The following is a 12,961-nucleotide window of genomic DNA, read 5'->3' as shown; positions in this document are numbered from 1 at the left end:
TAAATGAATATTTTGCATCAGTATTTACTGTGGAAAAGGACATGGAAGATATAGAATGTAGGGAAATAGATGGTGACATCTTGAAAAATATCCGTATTACAGAGGAGGAAGTGCTGGGTGTCTTGAAATGCATAAAAGTGGATAAACTCCCCAGGATCTAATCAGGTGTACTCTAGAACTCTGTTGGAATCTATGGAAGTGACTGCTGGGCCTCTTACTGAGATATTTGTATCATCGATAGTCACAGGTGTGGTGCCAGAAGACTGGAGGTTGGCTAATGTGGTGCCACTATTTTAGAAAAGTGGTAAGGACAAGACAGGGAACTATAGACCAGTGAGTTTGATGTCAGTAGTGGGCAAGTTGTTGAGGGAATCCTGAGGGACAGGATGTACATGTATTTGGAAAGGCAAGGACTGATTAGGGATAGTTAACATGGCTTTATACGTGGAAATCATGTCTCACAAACTTGATTGAATTTTTTGAAGAAGTAACAAAGAGAATTGATGAGGGCAGAGTGGTAGATGTGATCTATATGGACTTCAGTAAGGTGTTCAACGAGGATCTCCATGGGAGACTGGTTAGCAAGGTTAAATCTCATGGAATACAGGGAGAACTGGCCATTTGGATACAGAACTAGCCACTTGGATACAGAACTGGCTCAAAGGTAGAAGCCAAAGGATGGTGGCAGAGGGTTGTTATTCAGACTGGAGGCCTGTGACCAGTAGAGTACCACAAGGATCGGTGCTGGGTCCTCTACTTTTTGTCATTTACATAAATGAGTTGGATGTGAACATAAGAGATATAGGTAGTAAGTGTGCTGATCATACCAAAATTGGAGGTGTAATGGACAGCGAAGACGGTTGCCTCAGATAACAATGGGATCTTGACCAGATAGGCCAATGGGCTGAGAAGTGGCAGATGGACTTTAATTTAGATAAATGTGAGGTGCTGCATTTTGCGAAAGCAAATCTTAGCCTGACTTATACACTTAATGGTAAGGTCCTGGGGAGTGTTGCTGAACTAAGAGACCTTGGAGTGCAGGTTCATAGCTCCTTGAAAGTGAAGTCACAGGTAGATAGGATAGTGAAAAAGGCATTTGGTATGCTTTCATTTATTGGCATGAGTATTGAGTATAAGAGTTGGGAGGTCATGTTGCGGCTGGACAGGACATTGTTTAGGTCACTGTTGGAATATTGTGTGTGATTCTGGTCTCCTTCCTATCGGAAAGATGTTGTGAAACTTGAAAGGGTTCAGAAAAGATTTACAAAGATGTTGCCATGGTTGGAGTATTTGAGCTATAGGGAGAGGTTGAATAGGCTGTGGCTGTTTTCCCTGGAGCATTGGAGGCTGAGGGGTGACCTTATAGAGGTTTATAAAATCATGAGGGGCATGGATAGGATAAATAGGCAAAGTCTTTTCCCTGGGGTCAGGGAGTCCAGAACTAGAGGGCATAGGTTTAGGGTGAGAGGGGAAAGATATAAAAGAGACCCAAGGGGCAACATTTTCACTCAGAGGGTGGTACGTGTATGGAATGAGCTGCCAGAGGAAGTGGTGGAGGCTGGTACAATTGCAACATTTAAAAGGCATCTGGATGTGTCTATGAATAGGAAGGGTTTGGAGGGATATGGGCCCAGGTGCTGGCAGGTGGGACTAGATTGGGTTGGGATATCTGGTCGGCATGGACAAGTTGGACCGAAGGGTCTGTTCCCGTGCTGTACATCTCTATGACTCTATGACCCTATGTGCTGGTTTAGAGGACAGTCTTTGCTGGTGTGGAGTAAGGGCTGATGCCCGAAACGTCGATTCTCCTGTTCCTTGGATGCTGCCTGACCTGCTGCGCTTTTCCAGCAACACATTTTCAGCTCTGGAATAACTGACAGTCAACCTTGAGTCATAGTCATTCATTTGCAATCTGATGAGGGAGAATATTCCCTTTCTTGAATATTCATTGAAATCTGTGTATAGGGGTAAAACAGAGCTAATGTATGCTGCAGGAAGAATCCTGGAATGATTTAACTGTACTTAAAGAGCAGAACCCTGGATGGGGCAGGGCCAAAATCTGAGTAATCTAAGACTGTCAGAAACAAGTAGGCAGAACGATGATGAATATTTTCCAAATATTGGAATTGGTAATCAAAATTTCATTAGGCTCTGAAACCTTTTATTTCATTCTGTCTCACATAATACACATTACAGGTGCACTTTGTCAAAAACAGTCTAAACATTATCTAAGTTGCCATGAGTACATTATGATTATAAAAACATGCAACTTGGTGCCATTCACTATCAGTAAGATATAATGTCCCAGTACTTACAGCAAGCACATCGGTGTCAACGTGATTTAGCAACTATATGCAGTAAATGGTGAAGCCAATCTCTACTCCTGTGAACCTTGCGGGCTCTATTAGTCACTAAGATACAGATTAATGTCAGATCCAGCTTCCACTTAGTTCCTACAAGACTGAGAGGAGGAAATATGCTGGCAAAGAGAAAATGATGGGTGAAACATATGGCAGCTCTTATTCTTCCTGGAGCTCTTATTTGGGATTCAAACTGAATATCAAGCATCATTAAGTACACTATAGAGGATTAATGAAGTGTGAAGAGTTGCCTGAAGAAGCTATGAAAAGAGTAAGTGCTGTGCTGCTCAGCCTTATTAGACACTTTCCATAGAGATCACGAGAAAGAGAATTGTCTGGTCATGTCAACGTGCTAGAAGTTCTACTTGGTCTGCAGCTGGTATGGAAAGAAAATGTGATGCTACAGAATGCCAATGCTACAGGGGAAAAACTGGGAGACTGGATGGTTTATACAAGATCTCCACCACTAGCCCTTGCCCACCAGCACCCTATTTCCTCTAATTCAGCCTCTCAGCATCCTGCAAAATGCCACATAGCTCAATCCACACTATCAGCAGGGTAAGTATAAATAGACTACTCTATTGAGGTTTTCTATGATCAGAGCTTAAGGACAGAACTCTATTGTATTCCTGCTTTAGCAATTCCAGGCTGGTAGAAATTATAGTCATCAGTGAAAATAACTGCTATTACATACGAACAAAAACAAAGTTTCAAAAAGACATAAATTATATATATATCTAACCAATTAGGTGTCTATTTTTAGCCTTTCATAAGAAGATTAGAACAGGAGTAGGCCATTCAATACATCGAGCCTGCTCCATCATTTAATACAATCCTGCCAAACCAAACATTTCAGTGCATTTTACCTACATTACCCTCATTACCCATTAGAATCATAGAATTCCTACAGTGTGGAAAGAGGCCATTTGGCCCATCGAATTAGTACTGACCCTCTGAAGAGCATCCCACCCAGACCCACCGTATCACCGTAACCTAATATTTATCATGGATAATCCAACCATCATGTACATCCCATGGACACTGCAGACTATTTACCATTGCCAATCTACTTAACCTGCACATAATCAGACTGAGGAAGGAAACCCACACAGACACAGGAAGAATGTGCAAACTCCTCACACACAGTCACCCACTGTTGGAATCCAACCCTGATGCACGGAGACAGCAGTACTAACCACTGTGCCACCACACAACATCTACTCAAAAGACTGAGCCCTCTGGGTCAAGCATTCCACAGGTTCACCATCATCTGTGCAAAAGGATTTCTCCTCATCTAAGTCCTAAATGGCATTCCCCTTATTTTAGATTGTGACATCTGGTTCAGGACTCCCGACCAGAGAATCATCTTATCTTCATCTACACTATCTGTCCTTTCTTAAGTATTTTGTAAGTTAGACCACACTTCATTCTTCAAAACTCTAGAAATACAGGCCCAGTTTTCCTCATCTTCTGGCAGAGCACACTAAAGCCATCCCAGGAACATGTCTGGTGAATCGCTGGGTCACTCGCTCTGTGGCAATAATACCTTTCTGTGATAAAGAGGCCCAAGCTGCATATGGTGCCTTGGATTAGGTCTAACTGAGTTCTGATATACTAAGAATTCACTACTCCTGTACTCAAATCCCCTTGTGATAAAGGCTAACATCCGAAGAGCTTGCTGTAGTTGCATATCAGCCTTCGGTGACTTATTGAAAAAGACACCAATGTCCTTTTGCACATCTCCACTTTCTAATCTCTAACCACATTATTACACAATCACTAATCCTATCCAAATCCTCCTGAAACAATTTACACAAAACACATTCACAGCTGGATTTTGCAAATTTGGAAATATTGCATTTGGTCCACACCTCTCAATCACTGATTTTATACTATATATAAATATATAATGAACATGTGAGGCCAAAGTACTGATTCTTGCCATACTTCACTAGCCACAGTCTGCCAACACAAGAATAAACCATTTATTCATAAACTGCTTTCTTCTGCTCACCAATCTTTAATCCATGTAAATACATTTGATTCAATTTCATTTGCTTTAATTTTGCAAACTAGTCTCCTGTGGGAATCATTTTGAAAACCTTCTAAAAAGCTAAATATACTATATTAATTGACTTCCCTTTAGCAATTTACTTAGTAATATCCTCAAACATTCCAAGTTTGTCAGACACAATTTTCCAATCACAAATCCATACTGTCTATGCCCAATCAGGTTATTCTTATTCAAATGTTCATTTATCACATCCTTTTTGATATATTCTAGCATTTTCCCTACCACTGAGGTATTGTTGATTGATCTGTGGTGTCCTATTTTCTCTCTTACATAGTGGGGTGACATTTGTTACCTTCCAATCTGCAGGAATCATTCCAGAATTTACAGAATTTTGGAAGATTATCACCAACACATAAATTACAACACACTGTAATGTTGCCTACTAGGTCTGGGAATTTATCAAATTTCAGCCCCTTTAATTTCTCCAGTACAATCTTCTTACTAATATTAATTTCATTCAACTCCTCATTCTCCTTTGTAACTTAGATCTCTAATATTGGGAGATTGCATGCATCTTCCTCATGAAAACAGACAAAAAAGTACTGTTAACTTATCTGCCTTTACTATTCCCCATTATAATCTTTCTTAGCTCTACTTTAATGGACTCACATTCCTCTTAATTAAATATATCCTTTATATATATCTGCAAGAATATATAGTCCATTTTTATATGTGCGTGCCAGATTATATTCATATTCTATTCTTCCTCAGTTCTTTTGTCCTCCTTTGCCATATTCTAAAACTTCCCAATCTCCAGATTTACTATTTTTTTATGGCCAAGTTATAAGCATTCTTTTCTAATTTTATAGAATCCTTAACTTCCTTTGTCTGCCATATTTGACTGTTTTTTTTTAGTTTTTGCACTGTAACGAAATGCATGGTGGTTGTAAGGCATACCATGATTATTTAAAGACTGTCCATCTTTTAATGTATTTTTCCCAGTCCACCTTAGCCCTCTTGTGCCTCAGGCCTTCACAATTTTCCTCATTCAAATCTGCTTCAGATTAAACTATTGTCATAGCTCACTGGAATAGCACTCTGCAAATACAGCACTGCTATTCCTGGACTTGTCTCAACGGTTGCCCTCATTTTACTTCAATTTTACAAAAGAAATCAAAATAAAATGAAATAACAGATTTCCTTTATCCCCCTTTTTACTGGTGTTACTTCCTGAAATCTAAGTAATGCTACTTCTTTTACAAATGAAAACCTTTTTTCAATTTTAAGTTATTTAGGTTCACTCCATAACCACCTCAACAAACAGTAAACTAACAGATTTCCTGTAACATTACTTTTGGATTGCTGTTCACACTCAGGCAGTGCTGGGTTCAGAACGAGCCAATCCCTATTTATTGCAGTCTTTTTAAACTTGCTGCCTCTTCTACTGTTGCTGGGTTCAGATGGCAGCCACTCAGCACTCACTTCACTCTTTTTAAACTCACTGATTTCCCTTTCTGTTCTATCTTCAGAATGTTCTCTCTGTTCTTTTTAGACTTGCTATCTTCTCAGTGCTGTGTTCACAATGAAGCCAGTCCCTGGGCCCTGTGTTCTTTTTTAAAATTTGCTTTCTTTTCTCTCAGTGCTGTGTTCAGGATGAAGCCAGGCCTTGTTCTTTGTGTTTTGTTTAAACTTAGTGCCTCCTTTCTTAATGCAGTATTCTTTCACCAAAATAGTTCTTTAAGAGTCTAAGTAATGGAAAGGAACAAGTAGTGGTGGGGGGTAAAAATACATAGATCAGTGATGCAAGATAACATGGACATACAAAAAGCAATCAATGCATTAGTGTTCATTTCAAGAGTGACAGATTTGTAAAACAGTGTAATTAGATTAAACCTTCAGAGATCATTTGATCGTAAAAAAGTTTTAATCTCCATACAAAACACATGGTAAAAATGTAAAGAAGATTTAATAGAATGCTACCAATCCTGTGAGGTTATACTCATGACGAAACATTAAATAGGATGTTGGTCTTTTCTCTAGTAAAGTTTTTTTTCAGTAAAGAAAGACTGAAGACACTGAGAAGACTGATAACTTTACTGAGATGTGTTTATGATTATGAAATGGTTTAGTTTTTTTAAAATATTGACAGAGACGTTTGCTTGTGGATCAGCTCAAATCAAGGAAGGATAACGATAGGATCATCTCTAGAGTCCTTTAATTAATCCAGTAGATCATTTAGAAGCAACCTCTTTACTCAGAAAGTGATTATGTACAGAACACACTATCACAGGGAGTGGCAAATAGTGTAGATGCTATTTTAAGGGATATTAGATAAACAGATGAGAAAAAAAATAAGCAATTTATTGTGGGGATTGATCAAGCCAGTGGAAAGAAGCTCAGGTGGACTATAAAAAAAGTGTCATAAAGTGATTTGTTTGAATAGCTTACTTCCTTGCTATAATTCTAGGATATCTGTTGTAAACCAGATGGGCCTCTTAGGAGATCAAACTTGCTCGACTTTGTCACGCCAATTTATTCTCACCTTGACCTTAGAAAAACAGGCCTAACTTCTTCAATCTGACATTTCCATTTACCACATGAGTTATCTTTTCATTCCCTGTGAAAACTGGGAATTTGGTCCAATCAGTGCCAAATGATTATATGTTGACCAAATCGTTTAGAAGCGCTCATGTGTATCATTTGCTCCCAATCCAAATGACTTCTTGATAATGGGCAAAAATATTACTGGAACTAAAATTGGAATTTTTAAATTTATTTTGATAAATTGTGCATATTATAGATTGGATTTAAAGCTCTGCAAAGTTAGTATAAAAAATTCCAAACAGCAATAGATTTCAATAGATGCCACAGTATACCAGTACGCACCCCTCTCACCCATCAGCAATAAAATCTGAAACATTCTTTAAGTGATAATAATAGACCTAATAATTGAGTTGAACTACTATTTGAAAATGTTGTAGGAATGTGAGCTCAGAGTCAAATACCGTGAAGTATGAAAAGCTTCATGTTGGGCCCATTTTTTCACCTCTGTAAAGTATCTCAATGCTGATTCACAGCAGAGTGCCTCTAATGATTACATAGACATTGACTTTGACTACTCTTAACTGGAGGGGGTTGCAGTGTGATAGAAAGAGAATAACGCAGCTAAGGATTACTGATGGGGTTGACTTTTTTTTCTCTTCCTCTTTCTTTAGCTTTTATTGCAAATTTCACAATACTATACAAAATGCTATGACAGAATGATGCTGCTTTCAAACATATTCTCACTGTGGATACTTGAGGCTAAAACTTATGATGGCAGGAAGAGGGGAGAGAATCTGAGGTACAATTTCAAGCCAAGGAGGGTGGAGTCAGCTAATACAACTGAAGGTGAACCTGGGTCTATTAAATAATTGCCTCATTGAGCACATCAAACCATCAAAAAGCAAATTAGGCTCAATGTAAAACAGGTTACAGTCTTTTGCCCTTGGTGTAACACTGTCCAAGACAAATTTACACCTCGGTGCTTTTGTTGTTATCAAAGCAGTAAAACATTATTCAAATTTAAAGCTAATGGAATCAATGGTTTCAAACCCTTATACTTTGTGAGAGATCCTCATTGAAAAGGGTGGCACAGTGGCTCAGTGTATAGCACTGCTACCTCACAGTGACAGGGACGCAAGTTTGATTCCATCTCGGGCAACTGTCTATTGGGGATTTTGCACATCTTCCCTGTGTCTGTGTGGGTTTCTGCCGGGTGCTCTGGTTTGCTCCCACAATCCAAAGAAATGCAGGTTAGGTGATTTGGCCATTGTAAATTGACCAAAGTATTCAGGGTTGTGTTGGTTAGGTCCATTAGTCAGGAGTAAATGTAAAGTAACAGGGTAGGGGAATGGGTCTGGGTGGGTTACTCTTCAAAGGATCGGTGTGGACTTGTTAGGCCAAAATGGCCTGTTTCCACACTGTAGGGGTTCTATGAAAAGCAAGCAGAAAAGGGAAATTGAACATCCAGTTTATTTAGGAATGGAAGGAAACATTAATGCAACAGCTAACAATCAACTTGTTATCTTAATATCTGTAATAGAACATGATAGAAACTATTGAGTTGGTTTAATGGGCTTGCTGTCATCATCCTCTACAGTCCTGAGGGTGGAGGTAGACCCATTGTGCTGTAAAGTTTACAAATACAGTAAGACAGAGATACAAATGATTTTCTGAGTGTGCTGAGACAATAGTTGAGGCTGGATCATTTTGTCAATTCAAAGTTGAGTTGGATAGACATTTGCCAAACCAAAGAGAGCAGGATAGAGAGGGAAGTGGAGCTGAGACCACACCCAGAGATCAGCATGATCATATTAAATGATAGAGCAGGCTCAATAGCCTATTTCTGTCCTTATGTTTCTACTAGATCATCCAACTGCTCTTTCCAAATAAAATGTATTCATTATTTCTGCATCATGTTTGAGAAGCTATCCCATCCTCTGTCAATTTAGCAGCCATAACACTCAATAACTATTTGAAATCTCTTGGAAAGATGATAAATTCTTTCCAAGTTCTACAAGAATTCTTTCTTGTTAGTTTGCCCAATGTGGGTTTGACACTTACTTTGCTGATGAATTATTTCTTTTGGAATGTTTGGTTTTCAGAAGAATAATTGATAGCTCTGTAAACCTTCTTTCTGATTTTTCAATAAAAGGTTACTATGTTATATCCTTCTGATGGTAGATGTGTCTCACAATGTTACATTCTTCACCAGTCCACTTGTTCTTTCGTTTATTATGAAGCTAATTCTAGGTCAGTTCTAATGTCACCTGATGTGAACATTAGTGACAGGTTAGTTATAACTTGTTTCAGGCTGTACTGGTAAAGCTTATTGACCTATAAAGCTGACAAGTGCTCATATTGTTGATGAAGAAGTGGAAAATTGTAGACAGCTAGGATGTAAAGCTTCAAATTTAGTGTTTCAAAGGCACTCTGTGTGATAGTAAAACCATGACAATTCCAAGGATCATCTAAATGTTAATAGTTCAATAGTCATGTCTTTGTGTCAGGGGTAATGAAGAAGAATGCATGTTGTATTTCAAGGCACAGAACTTTGCCAATTTGAATTGGAAACCACAGGCAGAATTTACTCACTGTGATCACTTCTCCTGCTGGCACACCCAGAGGTTGGCAGAATTACTGAGCCAGGCAGAAGTACTGGACTAAATGTGATCAGGCAGGTTAAGCCTATATTCACGAGGGTTGCTCACCCTCAGCTGGTAACTCTGTGCTCCCCCACAAGTTGGAAGGACTGTGGGTATCAAGAGTGAAGAATGTACTCCAGATGGGAGACTTTAGTATCCATCACCAAAAGTAACAAGGCAGCAGCTGTACTGTCTGAGCTGGTTGAGTGTTAAAGGACATAGCTGCTGGACTGTGTCTGTGGCAGGTGTGGAAGTAACCAACAAAAGAAAAAATATACGTGATCCCATTCTCACCAATCTACTGACAATAAATTTATTTATCCATGACAGTATTGGTAAGAGTGACCTTTGCAGAGTCCTTTGTGGAGATGGAATCCCATTTTCACATTGAGCATATCCTCCATCATGTTGTGTGGCACTATCACCATATTAAATGGGATGTACTTTGAACAGATTTAATAACTCAAGACTGGGGATCCATAAGGTGCTGTAAGCCATCAATAGCAGCAGCAGAATTGTACTCCAGCACAATCTACGCAGCATATCTTCACTCTACCATTACCACCAAGACAGGGATCAGCACTGGTTCAATGGAGAGTTCAGGAGGACATCCCAGGAGCAGCATGAGGCATACCTAAAAGTGAAACGTCAACATGGTGAAGCTACAAAGCAGTACTACTCGCTTGCCAAAAATAGCAGTGAGAGACATAGCTAAGCAAGATACTTACCTGAAAACAGCACCAATCGCAAGATCCCTTCCAAGCTACTCACAATCAAGACTGGAAAAAATAGTGTTGTTCTTTCAGTGTTGCTGTTCTCATTCTAACAGCATTGTTGGTGTTTCTACACCCCAAGGACAACAGCAGTTTAAGAAGACAGCTCACCACCACATTCTCAAAAGAAGTTAGGAATGGCAATAAATGCTGACCTACCAACAAAGTCCACACCTCATCGATAAATTTTAAAACTTGAGAAATACTGTTTTAAAACAAAACTAAACACTGTGCTCTTGATTGTGTTGTTTCCAATAAGACTTTGCTTCAAATAACATAAAATTGTGTTGGAGTGGAATATCTCATTACTATGTTGTTAGAATGAGAACATAGGGTGTGATACAGCAACACTGAAGGAACAACACTATTTTTCCCAGTCTTGATTGTGAGTAGCTTGGAAGGGATCTTGCGATTGGTGCTGTTTCCAGGTAGGTATCTTGCAGGTAGGAAGCATAAGGAAGAAAAAATGTTTTTTTTTTAACATCATTGCCCCAGAGTAGAAGTTTGGCAGCTCTAGTGGATTGTAGGACCCATGTACACTAATATCTTCAAACAAATAGCCTCACATATTTTCAAAACATAAATCCAGTTTTACACATCCCAATAATGCTCAGAATAATTGTATATTATTGAATAATGCATTACTTTAGAGCTGTCTAAGATGATCTTATTTTCACTTCACAACAAGCATTTTATCACTAATGGAGAACTGCCTGATTCTGCACAAAGTGAAAATAAAGCACTGTAAGCACTTGATGAAGTATGTGATTACATTTTTTCCCAAATCCCTTGATTAGAATATGAGAAATCTGTGCACAAAATTAGAAGGAAAATCTGAAGCAATTCTTAGAATATAAGGTTTAGAAGATTATATATAAACCCTGATTCTTAGAAAAGTATACTTAGAAAGTTATTTGAAAGATTATAGGCCTCCTGTATGTTCACTGTCATGATAAAGCTAAGCACCAGATTGTCAAGTGACATACTTTCCACTTATATGGTTCCTATACAGCTTTTTGATAAATTGCATTTGCAGAAATTCAAAGTATGATAATAATATCTCATTACTATGATAACAGTCGCTGTTACAACTGGACAAGTCAGAACCCTGAATGAAATCTGACTTGAAAGATCATATGTACATAAAATGTGTAATCATTCACTTAAGCATTATCAGTCAAGGCTGTAGGTTTGCTTTAACAATAAAAAAGAAGTTCATTTCATAAAAAGGAAAACAATCAAACAAAACAACACAAGCTACCTACATATAAACGAGAGTCCCGATGTGGTCTCCTCTACATTGGGGAGACTGGGCGCCTCCTAGCAGAGCGCTTTAGGGAACATCTCCGAGACACCCGCACCAATCAACCAAACCGCCCCGTGGCCCAACATTTCAACTCCCCCTCCCACTCTACCGAGGACATGGAGGTCCTGAGCCTCCTTCACCGCCGCTCCCTCACCACCAGACGCCTGGAGGAAGAACGCCTCATCTTCCGCCTCGGAACACTTCAACCCCAGGGCATCAATGTGGACTTCAACAGCTTCCTCATTTCCCCTTCCCCCACCTCATCCTAGTTTCAAACTTCCAGCTCAGTTACTGTCTCCTTGACTTGTCCGACCTGCCTACCTTCTTTTCCACCTATCCACTCCACCCTCTCCTCCTTGACCTATCACCTTCATCTCCTCCCCCACTCACCCATTGTACTCTATGCTACTCTCTCCCCACCCCCACCCTCCTCTAGCTTATCTCTCCATGCTTCAGGCTCACTGCCTTTATTCCTGATGAAGGGCTTTTGCCCGAAACGTCGATTTCGCTGCTCGTTGGATGCTGCCTGAACTGCTGTGCTCTTCCAGCACCACTAATCCAGTATTTGGTTTTCAGCATCTGCAGTCATTGTTTTTACCTTGTAGAGTTTGAAAGATCCTAATATACACAGGCAACATTCATTCTCCAAATCATCAAGATATAGCAGCTCACGTCCACAAATTATCCTTCTGTATCAAGTACTTAGGTTTAACTTAACTGTTCTCCCCAGTTATGTTCAATGAAACACGAAGTCTTCTGACATGAATATTCTTAAAATCGAAAGCTTAGACTTCATCCCCTCCCCCACTCACCTATTGTACTCTATGCTACTTTCTCCCCACCCTCCTCTAACTTATCTCTCCACGCTTCAGGCTCTCTGCCTTTATTCCTGATGAAGGGCTTTTGCCCGAAACGTCAATTTCGCTGCTCCTTGGATGCTGCCTGAACTGCTGTGCTCTTCCAGCACCACTAATCCAGAACCTTGGTCTGTTAATAAACTGCCAATTTCTAAACAAACTCTTCTGGTCTGGAGGTTTCATAAGATAAACCTTTACACCCAAGTAACTGCATTTTCCCTTCACTGCCCCAGACTCTCTCCTGTAAGAGAAACAAGATTTGGTTTTCTTACCAGTCAGATCTCCTCCAAAAGACTACACTGGGTTTTTCCAACTTAGAATCAACCATTGATTGTCCTAAACCAAAAGCAATGATCGCAGTCTTTATAATAAACCCAACAGTGGAGGTCAACGACTCTGGCGTACCTGGCTCGTATAAGTGTGGAAAGTGTGTGCACGTTCAGCTATTGACCGAGCATATTGCAG

This window comes from Chiloscyllium punctatum, chromosome 5 (genome assembly GCF_047496795.1).
Source record: "Chiloscyllium punctatum isolate Juve2018m chromosome 5, sChiPun1.3, whole genome shotgun sequence".
Lineage (NCBI taxonomy): Eukaryota > Metazoa > Chordata > Chondrichthyes > Orectolobiformes > Hemiscylliidae > Chiloscyllium > Chiloscyllium punctatum.
Note: the sequence above shows the minus strand (reverse complement) of the source record.